Here is a 25929-nt window from a genome sequence, read left to right as displayed (position 1 = left end):
GGCAGGAAGCAGGACTGGATTAAACCGCAGCATGGATGAGAGCATGTGCATTTCCATTGGGTGGGCAGAGAGGATGATTTAAAAAAAGGATTAAACTAAATAAATGCTCACACCCTTCTTCAGACTGAAAGTCACGGGAAAGGGAAATGAGAGATATGGACGATGATGTAGAGAGATGTAGAACAATGAGATTCAAGAGAGTTTATTGTCATGTGTGCCAGATAAGACAATTAAATTCTTGCTTTGCTTCAGCACAACAGAATATAGAAGGCATAAATACAGAACAGATCAGTGTGTCCATATACCATTGTATAAATATATACACACATCAATAAATAAAACAGATAAAGTGCAAATAAACAGATAATGGGCTATTAATGTTCAGAGTTTTGTTTGAGTTGAGTTCAATAGCCTGATGGCTGTGGGGAGAAGTTGTTTCTGAACCTGGACGTTGCAGTCTTCATGCTCCTGTACCTTCTACCTGAATGAAAGATATGCAAAAGACATGGGAATGGGAAGGGAATTAAAGCGTTTGCTGACCTGGAGATCAGGTAGGTCCAGGTGGACTGAGCGAATGTGTTCAGCGAAATGATCGCCCTGTCTATGTTTGGTCTCGCTGATGTATAAGAGTCAACAGCTTGAACAATGGATACAGTAGATTAGGTTGAAGGAGATGCAAGTGAACCTCTGCCTAACCTGAAAGGATCGTCAGGGTCTCTGTACAGATTCGAGGGAGGAGGTTTAGGGACCGCATCTCCTGCGGTTGCACGGGAAGGTACCTGGGGAGGGGGTGGTTTGGGTGGGAAGGGAAGAGTTGCTGATCTGGAGAACATTGGATAGATTAGTTTTAGTTTAGTTTTAGAGATACAGCGTGGAAACAGGCCCTTCAGCCCACCGAGTCCGCAGACATAGGATCCCCGCACATTAACGTTATCTGCACACACTAAGGCAATTTACTATTATACCAAGCTAAATAACCTACAAACCTGTGCGTCTTTGTGTGGGAGGAAACCAGAGATACGGAGAAAACCCACACACATCATGGAGAGAACGTACAAACTGCGTAGAGACAAGCACCCGTAGTCAGAATGAAACCTAAGTCTCTAGCGCTGTAAGGCAATGTAGGGCAGCAACTCTACTGCTGCGCCATCACATAATGGAGATGGCATTAAGCATTTTTAGTAACAAACTTTCATCATGTTAACACAGTGTTAAACATAGTGTTACAACAGCATAACCATTATGAAGAATCTGATGAAGGGTTCCGATCAAAAACATCATCCATCCATGTCTTCCAGAGATGCTGCTTGACCCACATAATTACTCCAGCACTTCACTTCTTTAAAAAAAATGTACTCATTGATGCCATATGATAAGTTTGAAGTCTTACAAGATTCTTCTTCTCTCTGTGTGCTATGATGTTTGGGATTTTGCTGAATGCTCTGTTTGGGCCTCCCCGTTGGATTGCAACCTTGTTGTGGTCGGGGAGCTTGTGTGTCTCAGTGACCCCTAGAGCTATGTCAGCGGGGGATTTGTCTCCTGTTAGGGTCTCCCATGCTGGACAGGTCGAAGGGTAGACGTGAGGCAAAGAGCGATCCACTGGTCCTCCAGGTTGGAGTTTGAGCACAGGGCTAACAACCCTGTCTCGTAAAACAAATATGTTATGCATGGCAGATGCAGTATAATGTGGATAAATGTGAGGTTATCCACTTTGGTGGCAAAAACAGGAAAGTAGACTATTACCTGAATGGTGGCCGATTAGGAAAAGGGGAGATGCAACGAGACCTGGGTGTCATGGTACACCAGTCATTGAAAGTAGGCATGCAGGTGCAGCAGGCAGTGAAGAAAGCGAATGGTATGTTAGCATTCATAGCAAAAGGATTTGAGTATAGGAGCAGGGAGGTTCTACTGCAGTTGTACAGGGTATTGGTGAGACCACACCTGGAATGTTGCGCACAGTTTTGGTCTCCTAATCTGAGGAAGGACATTCTTGCCATAGAGGGAGTAGAGAGAAGGTTCACCAGACTGATTCCTGGGATGTCAGGACTTTCATATGAAGAAAGACTGGATAGACTTGGCTTGTATTCGTTAGAATTTAGAAGATTGAGGGGGGATCTTATAGAAACTTACAAAATTCTTAAGGGGTTGGACAGGCTAGATGCAGGAAGATTGTTCCAGATGTTAGGGAAGTCCAGAACAAGGGGTCACAGTTTAAGGACAAAGGGGAAATCTTTTAGGACTGAGGTGAGAAAAATATTTTTTACACAGAGAGTGGTGAATCTCTGGAATTCTCTGCCACAGAAGGTAGTTGAGGCCAGTTCATTGGCTATATTTAAGAGGGAGTTAGATGTGGCCCTTGTGGCTAAAGGGATCAGGGGGTATGGAGAGAAAGCAGGTACAGGATACTGTTGGATGATCATATTGAATGGCGGTGCAGGATCGAAGGGCCGAATGGCCTACTCCTGCACCTATTTTCTATGTTTCTATGTTTCTATGTTATGGACACAGCAACTGAATGAATCAACATTACTGAGTGGAGGATCTCCGTTGCTGCCCTACATGCGAGGAGGCATAATAGGCTGTAAATAAGTAAGTAAGTCTGTTTGGGCAGGGGTGGTGGTAACTTTCAGTTATTTGCTAAACCTTACATGTAGTTGATAGCCTATTTGGGTTATCTTTGCTCTATGAAGCAAAGTACGGAACATTAGAGGTATATGAGGTCCTTACATGCTTGGGTTGTAAAATAACCCATGATACACAGAACATTTCATATTTTGTGTTCTCATGTGTTGTGTATAGAGATTCTATCATCAACTAATCGCATTTCTTTTCTTTATGAGGCATTCATTAATAAAGAAGAGAACATTTTAAAAATGAAAGGTTGAAAATTCCTTCATTTTAATAACAGCCCTTATTTCCATATCGTTCTGAATATAGTTTATGGAAATTAAAAGAAAAATTGCCTTGTTAAAACCGAGTGTGTGTGTGTGTGTACATATGTGTATGCAACTGAGAGCCCTGGAAAATACCATCAAATAGCAATGTTACAAAATTTTGAGATTTAAAAAATCAAGTCTTTAATTTATCCCATCAGACAAAGCATAAAAATAAGTTTAATGTGACACCTAATTCACTTTCATATCTTCAGTATTAAAACAGTTATGGCCATTTTCATACTCGGAAATTGGCATCTTGTTCCCTATTGCTTTTTCATTGACTTAACACAAAAGCTGTGATCGAGAACATTTAAAGGCCGATAACTTTCTTAAAATTTAAGAGAACTGAAATATATTTTCAGTTATTATGGATTGAAGCATTCTGAAGCAAATATGAAAAAATCTTACTTAGATGACTTGAAATTAAAGCATATAATTAGTTAGTTACCTAATTGTAGCTAATTACAAAATTCAATTACTAGATCTAAACATCTATCCATTTCTTAAGAATAGATTAGCATTTTTAAATAGCCTAAGTGTCCAAATAACATTCACGCAATAATTCAGTATATAACATAATTTTTTTATCTCATTGTCATGGGTTTATAGGCCAAATGGAATGAATTTAATGTTTAATACCTGTAAATTAATGGCCATTTAAATCAGCTTGCGAGTGGGTTTTACTGGAACAAGACCATTTGGAACGTTGAGGGTGCAGTGAATGTATACCCCCATATCGGCAGCAAATACGCTGCCAGTTCTTCGGGGGGAAAAATCACCGTTTCGCAATGTAAAATGTGAATTAAATACATCTTAAGCAACACTTTTATACATAAAAATAAACTACTTTCTTTTACCTGGTCCTGCATAAAATCCGTCCAAGTTGTCGGCATTGACGGCTTCAGAAGCTGCTTTTAAAATCAATCCATCGATTAACTTGTCGCGTGAATTTTTTTTAAAACACACAGATCGGCCTTAGGAACGATTCTTTAGCAAAATCTTGCACTCCAACAAATATAATTCACGACCAGGTCGTAAAAAAAAAAACCCGTTTTAACCCCCCCCCCCCCCCCCCCCCCCCCCCAAAAACGGCCAAAATCGCGCGCACACGGCCAGTGGCAGAATTACAGCACCACTGAAGGTAAGTTTTGTAACGTACCTACATCAAAGATCCTTACGAAAGATTCTGATAATCAGCTGGGAGGACACACGCACTAACATCAGCGTTTCGGAGGAAGCCAACATGACCAGCAATAATGCAGCACCAACTTCGATGGACTGGCCATGTCATCCGCATGTCCAACACACGTCTCCCTGAAACAGATCCTCTACTCTCAATTGAAGGAAGGTCGGCGAGCCCCCGGCGGGCCAAAGAAACGCTTCAAGGACAACATCAAGAACAGTCTGAAGAAATTCCACATCACATCGAGCAACTGGGAGCACATTGCACTGGACAGGCGCTCCTGGAGGAAATCCGTGCGGGAAGGAGCTGCTCCGTGTCGCAGAGACAAAGCGACAGCACTGTAATGAGAGAGAGAAGGGGCTCGACGACCACCAACCGCTGCCAGTCTCCACTGCCCACGTGGCACCGAGGTGTGTGGATCGCGGATCGGCCTCAGCAGACATCTGCAGACATCTGCAGACCCATAAGTAGACGGCCCTATGGAGAGGAGAGGACAGTCATACTCGTTTCGAATGGCCGCTGATGATGGGTGTGCATGTGTGTGTGCATGTGTGTGTGTGTGTGTGTGTGTGTGTGTGTGTGTGTGTGTGTGTGTGTGTGTGTGTGTGTGTGTGTGTGTGTGTGTGTGTGTGTGTGTGTGTGTGTGTGTGTGTGTGTGTGTGTGTGTGTGTGTGTGTGTGTGTGTGTGTAAATTGTTGGCATAAATGGAGAAGTGAGCTTCTGAGTTCAAATTTAGTTATGAGATTGCTGTTCAAAGGACCATAACTTTTTTTAGTGATTGTCAATATTGTAAAAAAACATTGGAAAAATTATTATGAAAATTAATTAAAAGCTTGAATAATATGATATTGTTCCCCAAAATACACTTTAACCAGGTCTGTAATAACATGCAATCAATAGCGTTGAGAATATTTTAATAACTGTGAAAGTCTTGCTGCAGGATATTTCAACAGGATATTAAAACCTGTGATGTATAACCAAGAATGACAGACAGATCATCAATAAATATTTCTGCAAAATACAGTACATGGTCAAGATTGGCTGCCCTCTGACATAAAACATATTTCAGCTAAAATAGGAGTTATTTGTCTTCATACATTTCCTTGTGCCCGATGGGATAACAGCACTGTCTAAAGATGTGATGAAACCTTCAATGATTGCAATGAAATATAGCGACTGATTCTGGGACCCAGTGGGGTTTGGTCATTACGGAGTGGTTTTGGCAGAGGTAATGACAGTCCAACTGTGATTATCAGCCCAATTAAATATTTGACGCCTGTGTCTTAGTGAGGCCAGATAGAAATACAAAACTGCTTTCTTCACTGAGCATTCACACCATTGATGACTATGCTTCATAGCAGGACATCAGAACCACAATCCTGAGCACCTTATCGTTATACTTGGAAACTAGGAATAAGCTTAAAAGTAACGGGTATCTTTGCAATCAACCACTGATAGTCATTAACCACACAACTCTGGTGCATTTTCAGTTAGGTATTTGAACTCAGCTTAGTCTAGTTTAGTTTAGTTTAGTTTTGAGATATGGTGTAGAAACAGCACACTAAATCCACGCCGACCAGTGATCCCCACACACTGACACGATCCTACGCACACTAGGGACAATTTACAATTAGACCAAGCCAATTAGCCTCCAAACCTGTACGTCTTTGGAGTGTGGGGGGAAACCGAAGATCCTGTACAAAACCCACGCAGGTCATGGGGAGAACGTACAAACTCCGTACAGACAAGCACCCATAGTCAGGATTGAACTCGGGTGTCTGGCACTCTAAGGCAGTAGCTCTACCGCTGCGCCATCGTGCCGCCCTTTAGGCCCTTCCTGATTTTAATTGGAGGACATTTGTGCCCAAGATCTTGTAGACCTCAAAGTCTGTGCAGATGCCAAAATAGGGTGGTCCTGACACTATACTATCTCAACAATATTATCCTACACAACCGATAATGGGGATCCCTCCAGTGATCCTAGAATAGTGAAACATGATTGCTTATGTTGTTACCACAACTCTTTTATAAGCAGGTATTACAATTTGCAAAACAAATTTTGTGTCTTACCATTTATTCACAGTTAACACCATTTAACACCAAAATCATAACTTTATAAAAAAATAATTCTAACTGCAGTTCTGATTATTAAAGAAATGTTTAACAGAAATGAAACTGCTTTTGCATAATTTCAACATGTTCAATTTATAAATGTAAAAGATATATAGTGATAAATTATTTACAATGTAATAAATAATGCATCAATATTTGGAGATATTTGAGATTAAAATGGATATAGAAGAAATGTCCATAATTTTTAAATATATGCCCTATATACAACAATGTATTGAAATAAATATTAATATTCCATGGTATATTTAATTTGAAAAAGTACATAAGATATGTAAGGTAAATTAATACATAACCAGTGCAAAGAACTTATTAAATACAGTGGCATGAATACGTATTTATCATCATTGATCTACTGTGTATGTTGTTAAATTATAGCAGTGATATTCTGAGGAGGATGTTTAGGCTTTAATGTTTTCATCCGATTTTAACTTGGAACTTAGAATTATGATCTGGAATACACTAGTGGTGTAAGTGGATAAAAAATAAACTTTCAAAAGCTTATTTGTAATAATTTGAAAATAATAAAAATCAACACTATAGAGAGAAATAAGTAGAACCAACAGTTTATTTAAAGAACTGGTACAAATATCTACTTTTGCTGTTTCAGTCTGAAGAAGGATCTCGACCCGAAACGTCACCCATTCCTTCTCTTCAGCGCCTGTCAAAATTATGAGTTACTCTATAATTTTGTATCTATCTTTGGTTTAAACCAGCATCTGCAGATCCTTCCCACACAACTAGTTTTGCTGTATGATTCTTCAAGCCCATTATTGCTTAACTTTATTGGGGACAGGAAAGGGAAAAGGAGGAGTAGCCCAAAGGCTGGGGGATGGGAGGAGACAGCAGGGGGACTGAGGGCAGGTAGGATTACAGCAAGGACTAAAATAAAAATGGGAGATTATGTCGATGTTCATGCCCCTGGGGTGCAGACTCCCCAATATACACAATATGAGGTGCAACTGTTCCTCAATGCATTTCCGGTGCGTACAGTTGGAGGGCAGGAGTTCAATCACAGATGGGGGGACAGTTAGAGAGGAGGTTGTGAACTGGCCTCCGGAGAGAAGAGGAAAACTTCTTGTGAATAGGCATATCTTGAAGAGATAACGCGGTAGCTTGTAACACAGTGTTTAACCGAGGGAACTGCAGATGCTGGAGAATCGAAGGTTACACAAAAAAGCTGGAGAAACTCAGGGGGTGCAGCAGCATCTATGGAGCGAAGGAAATAGGCAATGTTTCGGCCCGAAACGTTGCCTATTTCCTTCGCTCCATAGAGTTTCGGCCCGAAACGTTGCCTATTTCCTTCGCTCCATAGATGCTGCTGCACCCACTGATTTACTCCATAATTTTGTATCTATCTTTGGTTTAAACCAGCATCTGCAGATCCTTCCCACACAACTAGTTTTGCTGTATGATTCTTCAAGCCCATTATTGCTTAACTTTATTCCTGTGGCGAGGTTGACATGAATATATAATACAAATTATGCTGGGATTTCTTAAAATTTAATGACTAGGTGCAGGTTGATATTATTTGCATTTAAAATATAAATCTAGATTATCTTGTCGAGTTATGTTTTTTAAAACCTCTGGTGGGGCATGACAGGACTCGTCCTGGGCTCGCAAAATCCAGCCCGGGATGGAACGGTGCTCCGTGAGAGCGGCATGGTGAGGGGCTGGAGTGGCCCAGCCCGAGGGAGGAACGGCACTCCCGTCGGAGTGGCCCAGCCCGAGGGAGGAACGGCACTCCCACTGGAGTGGCCTCTCTCTTTAGTGAATGCACTCCCTGGCTCCTTTGCCCGAAAAAAAAAACACTGTCAATGAGTTCACGAGGGAAACGGTAGCTTGCAGCCCGAGGTTGGAATACTCAGATGCAGTTTAAGTCTGGGAGGTGCTCCGGTGGCTGGGACGAAACTCAGCGGGGTGCAGCTGGGTTCATCCGCGGAGCGAAGGAAATGTGCTGGACTGGACGTGTGGCGGGCCGACCAAACCCTTCTTCAGACTCCGACCCGTTCTCGGGGGTTCGGTGGGTTGCAATCTTCCTGATTTTAATTGGTGGGGAATTATCAGCGCAGATCAAGATCAGGAGATCAAGAGATTTTTTTATTGTCATATGAGGAGGATGTTTACACTGTGGTGGATTCATAATTTTGTTTATTGCAGCACAATTGAATATTGTAAATAACTGCATACACTGTAAACAATATAATAAATGATAAAAAAAAAAACTTCAATGTCTATATACACCTGTACGTCTTTGGATGATTGGAGGAAATTGAAGATCTCGGAGAAAACTCACGCAGGTCACGGGGAGAACGTACAAACTCCGTACAGACCACGCCTGTAGTCAGGATCGAACCCGGGTGTCCGGCGCTGCATTCGCTGTAAGGCAGCAACTCTACCGCTGCACCACCGTGCTATCTGGACAGAGTTTGTATGTTCACACCGTGACCTGCGTGGGTTTTTCCCAGGTGCTCCAGTGCCCCCATACACTCCAAAGACATGCAGATTTGTAGGTTAATTGGCTTTGGTATAGATTGTAAATTGTCCATAGTGTGTCGGATAGTGCAAGTGTATAGGGATTGCTGTTCGGCTTGGACTCAGTGGGCCGAAGGGCCTGTTTCTGCGCAGTCTCTAAACTAAACTAAAAATGTGTCAGGGTGATCTATTCAGAGCTCTGGTGGAGAGATTTGCACCAAAAAAAATGTTTTATGCAGAGGTCTGACTTCAAGCAAGTATCCATTCAACAGGAAATGCAAAGATGTTGCTACAAACTATTTAAGCAATTAGATCAGGGACGTGTTCATGCATGTGTTACATTCAGAGTACATGGATTTGCTGAACAGGTTCTGTGGGAATTTAATGTGTCCTCTGTGATTTCCCAGCTGATTATCGGTGTACTAATTGAATGTTGGTGTGCTTAGATTGGAAAATATATTATAGATCCATTGTGGAACTCTACTCTCCATCACTGAGTCCTTTCTGAAGTCAATGCCTGCTTCCTCCATGCAGCTAGTAGATGAGGACATGGATCCAGAGCAGGGACGTTCCCTGGAAACCTGTCGTAATAAGGAAGTGTAGATACTGGTTTACACAAAAGGATACAAAATGCTGGATGTAACGGGTCAAGCAACTTCTTTGATGAACATGGATGGGTGACGTTTTTGGGTCGAGACCCTTCTTCAGACTGTATCATTCACCGACAGTATCCATGTACCCCAGAGATGCTGCTTGATCCGCTGAGTTACTCCAGCACTTTGTGTGGTCCCTCTTTCTCCTGCTGTTATTTCAGCGCTTCACCACTAACTTCCATCCGGCACTCAAATACATCTGGACCATTTACGACACTTCCCTACCATTTCTTGACCTTACTATCTCCATCGCAGGTGATAGACTTCTGACTGACATCCACTATAAACCCACTGACTCCCATGGGTATCTAGGCTACTCTTCTTCCCATCCTGCTTCCTGTAAGAACTCCATCCCCTTCTCCCAATTCCTCCGTCTACGCCACATCTGCTCCCAGGATGAGGTGTTCCACACCAGGGCATCGGAAATGTCCTCATTCTTCAGGGAACGCTGGTTCCCCTCCCCTACTATAGATGAGGCTCTCACCAGGATCTCTTCCATACCCCGTAACACTGCTCTCTCTCCCCATCCCCCCACTCGTCACAAGGGCAGAGTCCCCCTAGTCCTCACCTTTCACCACATTAGCCGTCACATACAACAAATAGTCCTCCGTCAGTTTCGCCACCTCCAACGTGACCCCACCACTCGCCACATCTTCCCATCTCCCCCCATATCTGCCTTCCGCAAAGACCGCTCCCTCCGCAACTCCCTTGTCAATTCTTCCCTTCCCTCTCGGTACCACCCCCTCCCCGGGCACTTTCCCTTGCAACCGCAAGAGATGCAACACTTGTCCCTTTACCTCCCCCCTCGACTCCATTCAAGGACCCAAGCAGTCGTTCCAGGTGCGACAAAGGTTCACCTGCATCTCCTCCACCCTCATCTATTGCATCCGCTGCTCTAGATGTCAGCTGATCTACATCGGTGAGACCAAGCGTAGGCTTGGTGATCGTTTCGCCGAACACCTCCGCTCGGTCCCCATTAACCAACCTGATCTCCCGGGGGCTCAGCAGCAACTCCGCCTCCCATTCCGAATCCGACCATTCTGTCCTGGGCCTCCTCCATGGCCAGAGTGAGCAACACCGGAATTTGGAGGAGCAGCACCTCACATTCCGCTCGACCAGTCTGCACCCTAGTGGCATAAACACTGAATTATCCAATTTCCAGTAGCCCTTGCTGCCTCCTCCCCTTCTCAGCTCTCCCTCAGCCCTCGGGCTCCTCCTCTTCCTTTTTCCTTTCTTCTCCCCGCCCCCCCCACCCCCACACCCTACATCAGTCTGAAGAAGGGTTTCGGCCCGAAACGTTGCCAATTTCTTTCGCTCCATAGATGCTGCTGCACCCGCTGAGTTTCTCCAGCACTTTTGTCTACCTGTTATTTAAGCTCTCTTCCATGACCTGCAGGCCTTTGACTCTTCTTGCTCTTCTTCCTAGGGGAACTGCTGCTGCCTACATTTGTCAAAATTGTGCAGTTTGCAGAAGATAATGATGATAAAATCTCCATGTTATCCTGGTGGATGGAGCTGGCGATGACGACAGTTGTGACAGGCAAGGAGCAGGTTCGGTAGGGGAGGGAACCTGGGAATGCACCTCCGCCATCCGCAACTCCACTGTGACTCCGTACTGTAGTAATTAACAACTCCAATGAGTGGGAGTCTGAAAGCCGACATGAGTTATAATTCTGAGAATACATGGAGAATGGAGAACGGAGCATGACGGAGCAGACCTGATGGGCCGAATGGCCTAATTCTACTCCTATTCATTTTTTTACCTTCCAGGATAGCAGCTGGATGTGCCCCCGAGGCACAAAGAAGGATGGATGAAGGGAGGGATGTTGGCTCGCAGGTTGATCCACAGCTGGAGGCCTGCAGCCTGCGGCTTGTCTAGACTGGGCAACACTCATAAGAACCAAAGTACAGACTGGACTCTGAAAATGGTGCCAATACATGTCGCCTCTTGCATGCAGGCTCAGTGGATTATTTCTGCACACTTGCCAATCAAGATATGCTTAGGTATGGCAATGTTCTACTGGACTGTTTGTAAAAAAATAATTTCAATCTGTTTTTGCATGTGACAATAAAGCACCAATGAACCTTTATACCATTGAACATTGCTTTGGTGTCAATTGCAAGACAATCTTTTCTTGATTAGTACAGGTGTCAGAGGTTATGGGGAGATGGAAGGAGGATGGGGTTAGGAGAGAGAGATAGACCAGCCATGATTGAACGGCAGAGTCAACTTGATGGGCTGAATAGCCTAATTCTAATCCTATCATTGTGATTTTATGATCTTATGAATCCCAGATTATTGCACTCATCTCACCTGGATCTCAACTATTCAAGACCGTATCAATGATTTGGTTGAGGGAACCAGATTTTAGATTTCTACATTGAGAGTAATGGAATGCTGCTAATGGCTTCCTGATTGAGACTTCCATTAAATAAGTGCAAATAAGTGCACTCCGAAGACGTACAGGTATGTAGGTAGATTGGCTTGGTAAATGTAAAAATTGTTGCTACTGTGTATAGGATGGTGTTGGTGTGCAGGGATCGCTGGTTGGTGCAGACCTGGTGGGCTGAAGGGCCTGTTTCTGCTCCTTATCTCTAAAACAAAATCTAAAACTAAACTAAACCTAACTCTAAAACTGAATTAAACTAAATCTAACTGTGCCAGCAGACAAACGCTGGAAAATAATACTCACCGTTAGTTGTAGCACACTCTTAACACCACAGAAGGTCTCCCACAATGGTCATGTTGTGCAGGTGTCTGATCCAATTCATGTTGATCTGGGCAGAGGTATACCTTAAGTAAACAATTATGGCATTTTGTGCATACGCGATGCAAGAAAATTGTCAGATATGCTGTCATGAATAGTGCATGAACATGTCAGGCCAAAATCCATGGTTGGCACAATTCCATTCATAAAATGCATTATCCCCATCTGAATCTGAATCTGAAAAATCAGTGTAATCTATTGTGAATGTTGGGGAATCTTCTGGAGTCATAGAATTATGAGGATGGGAAATATTTATTAAAATGGGAATTAGCCTTCAGAATACAAAACAACCTGTTCACATAGTTAATGGCAAGGATACTTTAAGGCTATCAAAACCAAACATCAGGTGTGTGATATTCTGATCAGCAGCATTGAGGACAATGGATGAATGTTCATGTTAAATGGCAATAATTGAAACCTCAATGTTGAGATCAATGGAGATAAGAAGGAATTTGTTTAGTCAGAGGGTGGTGGATCTGTGGAATTCATTGCCACAGGCAGCTGTGGAGGCCAAGTCAATGGATATTTGGAAGGTGGGGATTGACAGATTCATGAATATTAAGGGTGGCATGGGTTATGGTGAAAAGGCAGGAAATTGGGGTTGAGAGGGAAAGATAGATTCAGCCATGATTGAATGGCAGAGTAGGCTTGATGGGCCGAATGGCCTAATTTCACCCCTATCATTTACAACCTTATAATAATAATAATAATAATAATATAATAATAACTTTATTACGGACTCGAGGTCCAGACAAGGGGCAACATTACATTTTAAAAAAATGCATTGCATATTAAAAAAATATCATAAAGTACATGTAAACTCTTAGTAACATCATAAATTATATCTAAAATATAAAAATAAAAAACACAATACATAAGTTAAAAATCCAGATTAAAAGAATGGTCAATGTCCTACAACGAGACAACGATACCAGTGTCTCCACAACTGGGATTCGTAGCGTGTAGTGCTAACCCTTATTTTTGACAAGGCCACAATAATTACATTTTTAGAGTCATTTATCCTGCAAATTAATTTATACATGTGATTTCTTAGGATAGCTTCTAAAGTACTGACTCCTGCAGCCACAAACATATTATTCAGTATTCAGTATTCAGTATTTACTTTAATGTCATTTTAACTGAGTACTTGCATACACAGATGAAACGAAAAAAAATGTTTCTCAATCAGTTCCCATCAGTGCGGTTAATAAAAACAGAATAAATACATATAGCTTTAAAAATTAAAATTACCATATCTAAAATGGGCCTAAAAATTGAAATAAAAACAGACATTCAGACCGAACAGTGGCTTTACTTTGGCAGGTGCCTAGCTGTCAAAGTATGGGCGAGGTTAGATGTGTTGGTGTATGATATATGGGGAGGGGACACAGTCCGTTAACCAGTCTTATTGCTTGTGGGAAGAAGCTGTGTAGCATCCTGCTGGTTTTATTATTGGCACTCCACCATCTAGGTTTCCTTAGCAGTGTTCTCAAGTCTGTGCAAACTTGTCTTTCCATAGTTCGACCACAGGTGCGCAGTGTACAGTGGTGTGCAGTATGCTCTAAATAGCGACATCTTCACCACATCTGCACACGCACCAAATTTACGCAAGAGAATATTCGCCTGTACATACAGCATGCATCGTTGCCTATAAATATCCTCATCATCTGTCATTTGTTCTGTAATAATGTGCCCTAGATATTTTACCTTATTACAGACACTAAGATTATTGTCAGACAATTTAAAATCAGGACATTTTAGACATTTATCCTCTTTGGTTCTACAGATCATAACATCACTCTTACTAGCATTATATTTAATATAATGTTCCACACCACACACAGAACATATAGTAAGGGGTTGCTGGAGACCAGGTCTAGATGGACTAAAGACCACAAGATCATCTGCATACTTCTTATAATCTTATGACATGACCTTATGAGGTCTCTATACATGTGGAGCACTACACATGAAATGCCATCAGGGAAGTTATTGGCCAATCTTATATATCAATATGCCTTTAAAGACCCATCCTGCCAATATATGGAATTCTACCATGACACCCTGCCATGAATGCGCAATATATATATATATATATATATATATATATATATATATATATAGTAATTTAATATTCTGCTGTTTGTGTATCCAGCAAGTCATCCTTCAACACTATAACAAAAAAGGCATATTCTGAGTTCTGTTCTCAGATGCTTTTATACCATCCATATGAATTACTTTGTCCCAGCAAAGGTGTTTGAATATGTAGAGGTGTCTTGGCAGCTACAATGTACTCCCAGTCCAAATACATAATTCTGCAAAGTTACCTGTCTACACTAAAAATGTTAAAACTATGTAGAGCTAAAGCGATATAGCCATTGAAACTGTAGCTGATAATTTATTATGTAGGAAGGAACTGCAGATGCTGGTTTAAATCGAAAGTAGACACAAAATGCTGGAGTAACTCAGCGAGACAGGCAGCATCTCTGGAGAGAAGGAATGGGTGACATTTCCGGTCGATATCCTTTTCTTCAGGCTGAAAGTCACGGGAAAGGGAAACATAATTGATTGTTGTTTATGTGTATAAAAACTGGATGTGCTTTCAGTTTAGAGATTTTACCAGGAGGGTCCCAGAAGAATGTTTGTGTCTCTTGATAAATAAAGACATTTAGATCAATCAACTTCAACCCGAGTCAGACCCAAAGTGCTGGAGTAACTCAGCGGGTCAGGCAGCATCTCTGGAGAAAAAGGATAGGTGACGTCTTGGGTCGGGACCCTTCTTCAGATGAAGAAGAAGGGTCTGAAGAAGTCTGAAGAAGTTCTGTCTGAAGAAGGGTCTCAGCTCGAAACGTCACCCGTCGAAACGTCACCCATCTGATGCCGCCTGAGCCACTGAGTCACTCCAGCACTGTGTGTCTATCTTTGGTATAATCCAGCATCTGCAGTGTTTTGTTTTTACATTCAGCCACTGAGTCGCTTAGTTCACAAGACTAAGTCACAACATGGAATAAAGTGGGAATTGGATTATACAGTAGCTCAAATGATGGGCACTGCCCTATTCCATGTTCAGGCTATAGGACAATAGTATGTCTACACTACCTGTAGTGGACTACATTCATAGCATCATTTACTTAGTCATCAGTCTCACAGTATTTGAATCCTCTAATCTCTGAATTATAACTCCTGTCTGGCCTCAGACTCTCATTCATTGAAGTTGTTATTTACTACAGTACAGAGTCTAAGTGCAGTGTCAAACAACACTGACACAGGGCTGCCAGTCCAGAGTCCATGTTGATCCATAAGCACTCAAAAGACAGAACCGACATGTTATTCTCCCTCGAGTTCCCATCAATCACCCTCAGATTCTAACCTTCGCCTAAAGATTTGGAACAATTCACCAATTAACTTACAAATCTGCACATCTTTGAAATATAAGAAGAAAATAAAGTACTCAGAGAAAACCTACATGATCACACGAGAACACACACATTCCACATAGACAGCACCAGAGGTCAGGATTGAACCAAGATTGCTGGAACTATGAAGCAGCAGCTCCACTAACTGTGCCATTTTGCTGCCATAATCTGACAAAGTACATCTAAAAATACTGCACAATGTTCTTGCGCATAATGGCTTTTTTTTTATGATTGATACATCAAATTCAATCTTGCTGCCTAAGTTACTGCATTTAATTTAATCAAGAAATTAATTAAATATTTTGTTTAATCCCTTTTTTTCCCCATTGTTGCCCATGTGAATAATCAAAGATGTAGTACAATAGTCAATTCTCGTTATTTTAGCAAAGCCATTAGACCATTTAACACCAATGAGTTATGCCCAATTATATGGGTTAAAATAATTTTCAGAGTTATGTCATCCAAAAAATGTCAAGCCCTTGTGTTATTATTGCCAACAGAGCTTTCTCAGCCAAAACAAACCATGTCAGTGATTTGTTTTCGTAAATCAGCGCTTTCACATTTTTACGGGGATTATTGTGAGCATCTTCCCTGCTTTTGCACTGCAGGGCGAAATGATTTTTTATTAGTTACAACAATTACATATCCGTTTAGCCACTCAACACCAGTGTGAAGGCTTTGGTTTTGTAAGTGTTTTCCAGTGAGTTATTTTTCTTTTCATTTGAAGATGCGTTTGAACTGCGTACCGTGGTTGCTCCACGTATTCTCATTGGAGACCCTCGGACTTCATTTGAGACCCTCGCACTATCTTTAATCAGAGTTTACTGGACTCTACTTTATTGTGCTTTTGTTTTATTAAAACCTATTTTACCCAAAATTAGATTGCAAAAGCAATCATTTCCAGATGAGATCAAAATTATACTCATTGATAAATTGGCTTGGGAAATTCTGGTAAGCTTTAACCATAATTTTTCCCCCACCATCCGTCATGCATCCGTCAGAGATGTCTTCCAATACTGACATTGGATTACCATCATCGATTACACAGTAAAAACAGGAACCAGTCACCCTGCCATTGGCAATGAGATGCCAAATAAAGGTCTTCACTCAGGCCTTGCACTTTTTATTTTTACTGCCTTGCAGAATTTGTGTATAATCTATGTGTTGTCTGAGTCTAGCCGCCCGTGAAGCTATTGGCAGCAAGATTTCCAATGACCCATTCCTTCTATCCAGAGATGCTGCCTGTCCCGCTGAGTTATTCCAGCATTTTGTGCCTATCTTCATAATAAATTCAACTTGACTTGATTGCAACTGACAATACTCAGTTTTTAATGCTCAATGCAAGTTTTAATACAGATTGTCCCTTTACTGTTTATAGCCTATTTATATAATCACTTCAAATTAATACCTATACCATTAGTTTAGTTTAGTTTAGTTTAGTGTAGTGTAGTGTAGTGTAGTTTAGTTTAGGTTAGTGATGCAGAATGGAAACAGGCCCTTCGACCCACTGAGTCCAATCCAATCATTAATCACCAGGTCAGGCTGGTGTAGTCAACAATTGTTATCCCAATTGTTCATCCACTGTCTGCACACTAGGGGCAATTTAGAGAGGCCAATTAACCTACAATCCTGCAAGTCTTTGCGATGTGGAAGGAAACCAGAGCTCCTGGCGGAAACCAAAGCAATGACAGGGTCAACATGCAAACTACACATTGACAGCTCCTGAGGTCAAGATCGAAGCTGGATCTCTGGCGCTGCGAAGCAGCAGCTCTCCCAGCTGTGCCACTGTGATGTCCTGATGAAGGATTCTCGATCCTGCCTCCCATCAATGCTGCTATGTTTCTATGATCCTGCCTCCCTAAGCACTTCTGGTCTTCCCCATGTTCCATTTTTAAACCGGTGTTTAACTTGACTCTCTCCACGAAAATTAGCTTTACCGACATGGCTTCTCATCACAGGCCTCCCTCCCTCATGACATGCAATGTGGAGCTCCCCATTTGCGTGGGAGACTGACTCATGTGATTCATCGTTTAGCAATATTTTGTTCTGTTTATATGAGGTGATAATTATCAATTATCATTCTTCAACCTCTCTGTTATTGGAGATGAACTATCAGACACATGATGGAATAATATCCGTCAGAAGTTAATTGATTCTGTGTTTTAACATAAAAACAGAAACATAGAAAAATAAGTGCAGGAGTAGGCCATTCGGCCCTTTGAGCCAGCACCGCCATTCAATATGATCATGGCTGATCATCTAAAATCAGTAGGTACACAAAAATGTTGGAGAAACTCAGCGGGTGCAGCAGCATCTATGGAGCGAAGGAAATAGGCAATGTTTCGGGCCGAAACCCTTCTTCGAGTTTCTCCAGCATTTTTGTGTACCTTCGATCTTCCAGCATCTGCGGTTCCTTCTTGAACATCTAAAATCAGTACCCTGTTCCTGCTTTTTCCCCATATCCCTTGATTCCTTTAGCCCTAAGAGCTAAATCTCTCTCTTGAAAACATCCAGTGAATTGGCATCCACTGCCTTCTGCGGCAGATAATTCCACAGACGCTCTGAGTGAAGAAATGTTGCTTCATCTCAGTCCTAAATGGCCTACCCCTTATTCTTAAGCTGTGACCCCTTAAGTTTTTCATAGAAACATAGAAACATAGAAAATAGGTGCAGGATTAGGCTATTTGGCCCTTCGAGCCTGCACCGCCATTCAATATGATCATGGCTGATCATCCAACTCAGTATCCCGTACCTGCCTTCTCTCCATACCCCCTGATCCCTCTAGCCACAAGGGCCACATCTAACTCCCTCTTAAATATAGCCAATGAACTGGCCTCAACTACCTTCTGTGGCAGAGAGTTCCAGAGATTCACCACTCTCTGCGTGAAAAATTTTTTTCTCATCTCGGTTCTAAAGGATTTCCCCTCTATCCTTAAGCTGTGACCCCTTGTCCTGGACTTCCCCAACATGGGGAACAATCCTCCTGCATCTAGCCTGTCCAATCCCTTAAGAATTTTGTAAGTTTCTATAAGATCCCCCCTCAATCTTCTAAATTCTAGCGAGTACAATCCGAGTCTATCTGGTGAACCTTCTCTCCACTCCCTCTATGGCAATAATGCCCTTCCTCAGATTTGGAGACCAAAACTGCACACAATACTCCAGGTGTGGCCTCATAAATGCTTTAGTTACATAGGTTTATAATTGTTAATAGTTTTAACAGTTTTAGTCAAATGTTTAATGTTTAATTCTTTTTAAAATAATTCTAGCTGTCTAATTGTGAGATTGAATAGTTGGTTTAGCCTTGTGGGAGTGGCTTAAGTGATTATCAAAGCATTTTGGCGAGTCGAATCGATGGAGTAATGTAACATTCTTTATTTTAAACGATAATAAAGCTATCGTTTAGAACAGCCAAAAATGCGAAGCTGCTTCTAACAGGTGGAGCTTGAATGAATGCTCTACAAAAACCTGCGAAAACACTCCTGCGATCACGTGACTGCGCTAATCAATAGCGAGGGTTCGTGATGCCCCAAGTTACCACTAGGTGCCGATACAGCAATTTCATTTTAAGAGTCAAGAATGATAAAGTGACATATGTACCAGCAAATAAAATTGTTACTTGCTCTGCATTTATAAGCTCATTGATGCCATAACACAACAAATAAATATGCAATAATCAATTTTATAATAAATTAATAATCAATAATACGAGGTAACCAGAAAATAATAATGCTAAAAAGAGGCATGGAATGCAACCAAATCAAAGTCCATAGGAGATGATTGCTGAAGTTATGGTTAGAGTTTTGTAGTGTGGCTCAAGAGCTTGATGGTTTCTGGGCAGACACTGTTCTTGAACCTGTAGATCATTATTCTCAGGCCCCTTCTTTAGTTTAGTTTAGTTTAGAGATACAGCACAGAAATATGCCCTTCCACTCCCAGAGTCCGTACCGACCAGTGATTCCCGCACATTAACACTATCCTACACACACTAGGGACAATTAACTTTTGCATCAAGACAATTAACCTACAAACTTGTACAGGGTATGCCTTTGCAGTGTGGGAGAAAACCAAAGATCTCGAAGAAAACCCACGCGGTCACGGGAAGAACGTACAAACTCCGTACAGACAGCACCCGTAGTCAGGATCGAACCCGGGTCTCTGGGGCTGAAAGTGCACAGCAACTCTACCACTGTAGCCATGAGATGAGAGCATGGCCTGGGTGCTGTGGGTCTTTGTGGGCCTTTTTGAGGCCACACCTTCTGTACATCCATTTAATAGTGGGGAAGCCAATACCAATAATCGATCTGGCAATGTCCACTTGTTGCAGGTGTGATGAGCAATAGTTGGACAAGGTGTCTACACCTTGACTTTAGAGACACAGGGCAGAAATATTCCCTTCAGCCCATCGTGTCCACATCAAACAGCAATTTCCATACACCAGCACTATCCTACACAGTAGAGACAATTTTACAATTTGACCGAAGCCAATTAACCTACAAACCTGTACGTCTTTGGAGTGCACTCGGAGAAAACCCACACATTGTAAATTGGCCCTTGTGTGGAGAATAGTGTTAGTGTATGGGGATTGCTCATCAGTGTGGATTTGGTGGGCCTAAGGGCCTATTTCCGAGTCGTATCTCGAAACTAAACTAATTCAAAGACTTGAATCATGTTCTTAAAAGATCACCTTGTCAAGTTTTATATCAGATTTCCAACAACTGTTGTACAGTATGTTATAGCTCCAGAATTTATTTTTCTCTGTTTTGTTCTTCTTTATTTCTACATATACACCACCTCCATACAAATCATGGATTAACAAGCTATCACTTCTATCTCTGAGCCAGCATCAGCTCTATTCTATCTCTTGCATTCCCTTTGTTCTTTCCCCTCGTTACCTTTCTCTGTATGTTAAAACAATAGCAGTTGATTAGAAAGTCGATTTAAACCAGCATCTGCAGTTCTTTCTGACACTTTCTTTCTTATGTTCTTGTGGAAGGCCGACTTAGTGGGCAATGGATTTTTAAATTCCTAGATTCCTCTTTAAAGTGGGCATGAGCAGGCTTCGCCTCTCTGGTTTTTCACATGCCCTTTGCTAGCTTCTTATACAAAGAAACACTTCTTGCAAGTGATGTTACATGTTTTACAAGCTGTTTGGCATCCTGCCAAAGTGACACAAAGTGCTGGAATACCTCAGGGGAGGTCAAGTGGCATCTCTGGAGTCCAATCTCATAACGTTGTCTATCCATGTTCTCCAGAGATGCTGTCTAACCTGCTGAGTTACTCCAGCACTTTGTGTCATTTTATGTTAATTAACATCTACAGCATAGTGGCGCAATGGTAGGGTTGCTGTCTTACAGCGCTCACAGCGCCAGAGACCTGAGTTCAATCCCGACCAAGGGTGCTGTCTGTACAGAGTGCGTATGTTCTTCCCGGTTTCCTCCCACACTCCCAAAACGTAAGGTTTGTAGGTTAATTGGCTTGGTATAAATGTAAGATTGCCCCAAGTGTGTGTAGGATAGTGTTAATGTGTGAGAATCGCTGGTCAGTGCGTGCTCAGTGAGCCGAAGGACCTGTTTCCACACTGTATCCCGAAACTAAACTAAACTAAATTACAGTTCCTCGTGAGCGTCCATGCATACGTGTGTTTTACACACTGGATTTCCTGGAGGGGATATTTTCAACTAATAAATACCGGATCACATTCAGTAATTCAGTCATCCTGATACAATTGAATGACATAATACACAATCTGCAGGAGGCAAAATCTAGGTGCTTGACAATGCAACCTAATAGTGTTTTTCCAAGAAACAATATCTATTCAGATATTAAAGTATCACTCAAGTATGGTGGAGCAATTACTTTCTGTCATCAATGAATGAAGAAGTGGCCCGATGAATTGATAGCCTACTTTCTGCATCAAAAATAATGTTATTTTGCAGTTGAACTCCACATTCATCTGGTAGTGGAAAATCATAACAGGTTTCATTCACTCTGATATAGTCGGCTCGCAGATTTTCTTTGTAATACATCAAAGGAATTAGTATTATTGTATTGTACGGTTATATTTGTTATACATAAACCAGTTGTGAAAAAACTGTAAAATGTCACAGAAAAGATAATTCAATGGTAACAAGATGTACAGATTAATACCAAGCAACAGAAGAGGTAGTTGAATTTATGAGATTCAAAGGATTATGCAATTAAAACCACTGCTAAATAATATTTATTTTCAAGCATAAAATTCCCTGGAAATCAAAAGCTTGAACAAGATGCCTTTATTCCATAGAGGTTTCAGTAAAGAGATTTTTCCTTCTTCAGTTCTCTGAGTCAACTGTGTAAAAAAGAACTACAGGTGCTGGTAAAATCGAATGTAGACACAAAATGCTCGGGTAACACAGCGGGTGAGGCAGCATAAATGGAGAGAAGGAATGGGCAACGTTTCGGGTTGAGAACCTTCTTCAGACCCTTCTCTTATATGTATATTACTCAGCTGGAGCTCAGTTGGAGTGTCAGATAGGCCTGATAGCTCTGTGGAGATACAAGAATAGAAACATGGAAACATAGGTGCAGGAATAGGCCATTTAGCCCTTCAAGCCAGCTCCGCCATTCAATTGATCATAGCTGATCATCTAAAATCTGTACCCCGTTCCTGCTTTCCCCCCATATCCCTTGATTCCTAAGAGCAAAATCTAACTCTCTCTTGAAAACATTCAGTGAATTGGCCTCCACTGCCTTCTGTGGCAGAGGATTCCACAGATTCACAACTCTCTGGGTGAATTTTCTTTTCCTCATCTCAGTCCTAAATGGCCTACCCCTCATTCTTATACTGTGACCGCTGGTTCTGGACTCCCCCCAACATCGGGAACACTTTTCCTGCATCTAGCCTGTCCAGTCCTTTACAAATGTTATATGTTTCTATAAGATTCCCTCTCATCCTTCTAAACGCCAGTGAATACAAGCCCAGTTGACCCATTCTTTCATCATATGTCAGTCTCGCCATCCCAGTGATTAACCTGGTGAATCTACGCTGCACTCTCTCAATAGCAATAATGTTCTTCCTCAAATCAGGAGACCAAAATTGCACACAAGCGAAGTCTCACCAGGGCCCTCTACAACTGCAGTAGGACCTCCTTGCTCCTAAACTCAAACCTCTCGCAATGAAGGCCAGCATGCCATTTGCTTTCTTCACTGCCTGCTGTACCTGCATGCTTACTTTCTGAGGAAGGGTTACGGCCGGAAATGTCGCCTATTTCCTTCGCTCCATAGATGCTGCTGCACCCGCTGAGTTTCTCCAGCAATTTTGTGTACCTTCGATCTTCCAGCATCTGCAGTTCCTTCTTGAACACAACTGCTTACTTTCAGTGACTGATGTACCAGGTCTCGTTGCGCCTTACTCCCATTTTCCTAATCTGACACCCTTCAGATAATGGTGTCAGTCTGAAGAAGGGTCTAAACCCGAAACGTCGCCCATTCCTTCTCTCCAGCACGAGTTACTCCAGCATTTTGTGTCTACAATTCGGATAATAATCTCCCTTTCTGTTCTTGCCACCAGTGGATAAACTCACATTTATCCGCATTATACTGCATCTGCCATGCATCTGCCCACTCACCCAACCTATCCAAGTCACCCTGTAGCCTCATAGGATCCTCATCGCAGCTCACTCTGCCGCCCAGCTTTGTGTTATCTGCAAAATTGGAGATGTCACATTTAATTCCCTTGTTTAAACCGTTAATACATATTGTAAATTACTGTGGTCCCAACACCGAGCCTTGCAGCACCCCACTAGTCACTGCCTGCAATTCTGAAAAGGACCCATTAATTCCTACTCTTTGCTTTCTGTCTGCCAACCAGTTCTCTATCCATGTCAATACCATACCCACAATACCATGTGCTCTAATTTTGCACACTAATATCTTGTGTGGGACCTAGTGAAAGGCTTTTTGAAAGTCTAGATACACCACATCCCCTGGCTCTCCCTTGTCCATTCTACTTGTTACATCCTCAAACAGTATCGGAAGATTTCAACCATGATGTCCCCATCATAAATCCATGCTGACTTTGAACCATCCTGTCATTGTTTTCCAAATGTGCTGTTATAACATCTTTAATAATCAACAAGAATCTGTAGGAGCTTGGATCTGTAACAAAACACAAAGTGCTGGAGGAACTCAGCATCTGGGGAGGGAATGGACAGGCATCAGTTCATGTTGGGACCCTTCTTCCGACTGGTAGCTGTATGGTTGATGTTATTTCTTCCTGATCACAGCTGAACCATGCAGCAATGTTAACAAACCAGCATCTGCAGTTCCTTCTCAAACTCCAAGCTTGAAGTTGTTCATCAGATTTTCATAGAGTTAGAGAGCAGGGAAGCAAGCCTTTATTCCCACTGAATCCACATTGACCAAAAGGTCATAAGGTCATAAGGAATAGGAGTAGAATTAGGCCATTCGGCCCATCAAGTCTACTCCGCCATTCAATCATGGCTAATCTATCTCTCCCTCCTAACCCCATTTCCTTGCCTTCTCCCCATAACTTCTGACACCCGTACTGATCTAGAATCTATCTATCCCTGCCTTGAAAATCTCCACTGACGGCCTCTACAGCCTTCTGTGGCAACAAATTCCACAGATTCACCACCCTCTGACTAAAGAAATTTCTCCTCATCTACTTAAAATCTGATTCACATCAATCCCATTCCATTCTCCCCACATTCCCGTCAATTGCTCCCGGATTCTAGCACTTTGTACTCGAGGAAACGTGCAGCACCCAATTAGCCTTCCAATTCTCTTGTCTTTGGCATGTAGGAAGAAAGAGTCAGAACCCTTTTCCGAGTAAGGAAATGTCAAATGCTAGAGGGCATCGTTTTTAGGTGAGAGGAGCAATGTTTAAAGGAGGTGTGCAGGGCAAGTTTTTGACACAGAGGTTGTCAGGTGTCTAGAATGTACTGCCAGGGGTGGTGGTGGATACAAATAAATTTGTGGGATTTAAGAGACTTTCAGATAAACACATGGGTATTCAGGGAACGGAGGATGATGAATTATGTGCAGGCAGATAAGGGTCATTCTTGGCATCATAAGTTCACAAGTTGATAAGTCATGAGAGCAGCACTAGACCAATCTTGTTTACTCCGTCATTCAATCTTGGCTGGCCTATCTTTCCCTCTCCTGCCTTCTCCCCATAATCTTTGACACCCTTGCGAATCAAAAATCGGTTAATCTCCATCTTGCTGGAGCGTTCCGGCAGTGGTCCGACTTGAGCTGAGGCAGCGTTCTGGTGTTCCGGTGGCGGACCCGACTTCGGAGGTTCGGCCGCGGGCCCAGTAGACGGTAGCGTCAGGAGCTCGCAGGTCACAGGTTGGTGACCTGTTTTTCCGGAGCTCCCGCAACAACAGCTTCGTCCGCTGGGCTGGAGGGCGGCAGCTTTGGCAGCTTTGACCACCCCAGGCCGCGGAGTTTGAACCGGCCCGTTTGCGGAGCACGGTTGAGCCGCGGGACTTACTTACCATCACCCGGTGGGGTCACAACGTCGGAGGCTTGGATCGCCTCAGCGCAGAGGGAGAACAAGGAGGAAAGAGACAGAGACATCTAAACTTCCCTCTTAATCACAGTGAGGAGGTGCCTGGTGCCTCGTGGATGTTAAACCCTCTGTTTTTGGCAGAGAGTTCCAGAGAAAGATTCACCACTCTCTGTGTGAAAAAAGTTCTTCTCATCTCGGGTTTTAAAGGATTTCCCCCTTATCCTTAAGCTTTGTGACCCCTTGTCCTGGGCCTAAGGCCCCCAACATCGGGAGCAATCTTCCTTCATCTAGCCTGTGACATTTTTGGTCAACTCTTCTTCAGACTGAGAGAAGAGTGTAGAGTTTCTACGGGATCAGGTCTGAAAATCTCCTAAATTCAAAGCGGAGAGGATAAGGAAAGTGGAATGTTTTATTTCTTGCTGAGACAGTCCTGACAACATGGAGAGCTGGAGAGCTGGAGGAATCCTGGGGGGGGGGGGGAGCTATGGCACGAATGTCCTTCCTCAGAATTTTGGAGAGAGAGGAGCAATACTCCATCTTCAACAGCTTCGACCACCCCAGGATTTTGGAGTTTGAACCGGCCCGTTCGTGAAAGCACGGTTCAGCCGCGAGACTTACTTACCATCACCCGGTGGGGTCACAACGTCAGAGGCCTGGATCGCCTCGGCGCAGTGGGAGAACAAGGAGGGAAGAGACAAAGACTTTAAGACTTTTGCCTTCCATCACAGTGAGGAGGTGCCTGGTGAACTCACTGTGGTGGATGTTAAATTTGTGTTTATTGTGTGTTTTTGTTATTTTTATTATATGTATGACTGCAAGGCAACAAAATTTTGTTCAGACCAAACGGTCTGAAT

Source organism: Leucoraja erinacea, chromosome 9, assembly GCF_028641065.1.
Source record: "Leucoraja erinacea ecotype New England chromosome 9, Leri_hhj_1, whole genome shotgun sequence".
Lineage (NCBI taxonomy): Eukaryota > Metazoa > Chordata > Chondrichthyes > Rajiformes > Rajidae > Leucoraja > Leucoraja erinaceus.
The sequence above is the reverse complement of the archived record's forward strand: the minus strand, read 5'-3'. Positions refer to the sequence as shown.